We start from the raw sequence: 1412 nt of genomic DNA on the forward strand, positions 1-1412 counted from the left end.
CCCCCGCCAATCCACCGTAAGCTAGTAGAGAAGCAAAGGGGTTATTCCCTGCGACTGTTTTAATTGGACCATTATTCAACACGTCCTCGGTCGGCACGGAGCTGTTCGGCGAACCGGTCGGTCGGTTATCAGTAGTCAGTTTACACCCCGCCGCTTTCACTAGACGGGAACTAGAAGTACATTTAGTGCAGAGCTAGTGATGGAAAGCAACGCTCACTTTCTTTTTACCGTGAAGCCAAAAAACACCGGATCGGTTTTTTGGAAAACAAAATCCACAGTCCTCTTTTTTGGAAATTTCCGGACAATTTATTGAAAAACAAGAATGTAAAATGTAACGTCAAAACAGCAAAAAAACAGCAAAACTCAAAATTTTGGAAAGGCAGTAAAACCCTGAGTCCTACCTTTGGTTTTCCAGTGTAAAAGTACAAGAGATTTTTTTTAAAAGGTTTGATAAATTATGCTTCTTATCTGTTTGAATTTCAAAATTTCCAATCAATTGTTTGGAAATTTCCAAAAAAATTAAAAATGCAGTGTGAGGTTTACCCGCTTCTCTTCTACAGCTCTCAGCTCCTGGTCACGGGCCTCTCCATCTCGAAGTATGATGAACCGCGCGACCACGCAGCCCCCCCTTCCTCCTATCCCCACTCCTCTACAAGTTCAAGGTCGGACGGTCCGCACGGCGGGGGAGGTGAGTGCTCCCAACGGAGGTGCGGCAGATAAATAAGTAATAAATAAACAAGGGAAAAAAATGCAACACGATCGACGGCGCCTCCTAGGGGATCACGTCCGAGCAGCACCCCCCAACAGCCGGGCTGCTGACCACCGCCACGCCCCGCCACGCCACGTACCGCCACACCCCGCCCCACCCAGCACGTACTCGACACACATATGCATGCAGGCAGAATTGCTAAACCCCTGCAGGTGACGTGGAGCGCGCATAGCAGCGGGGGGAGGTCGTGGGTGAAAATTATTAAATTATGTGCCACTGCTGCTTGGCAAGGCTACGCGGTGGCTGCCGTCGCCACTTCGGGAGCAGCCGCGAGAAGCGCCCACTTCACTTCGGCCGCCACTTCGCCCCGCGGCTCCACTTCACCTGCCACGATTAGCCATGCATGATATTCAAACACACCGCCACCCGCCGTTTCCCTTCTCTCTCTCTCAGTCTCATTTTTTTTTCGCGTGTCGATATTTTACAAATACTACTAGCCAGGACCTTCGGTCCTTATGCTGATCTCGCCTCTCTCTCTCCCTATATATATGCCTAACGATAGGCAATAGCGATGATAGGTTAAGCAATATATCATAGTTTTTGCAATTGCTACTGCTAGTAACTTTTAGTCTATTGCTATAAGCTATTCCGTAGCGGTGACCGGAATTGGCCCAGAAAAGTCTGCTCTAGAGCTTCGCTCGCT

The 1412-nt window shown here is 49.0% G+C and overlaps 1 protein-coding gene across 2 annotated transcripts in view; it reads right to left on the bottom strand.

The window, feature by feature from the left end:
• Nucleotides 1–1412, bottom strand: part of LOC113208546 (uncharacterized) — a 104091-nt gene that overhangs the window by 29540 nt on the left and 73139 nt on the right. The window lies entirely within an intron of this gene.

This window comes from Frankliniella occidentalis, unplaced genomic scaffold (assembly GCF_000697945.3).
Source record: "Frankliniella occidentalis isolate FOCC.00 unplaced genomic scaffold, Focc_3.1 Scaffold160, whole genome shotgun sequence".
NCBI classification, from domain to species: Eukaryota; Metazoa; Arthropoda; class Insecta; order Thysanoptera; family Thripidae; genus Frankliniella; species Frankliniella occidentalis.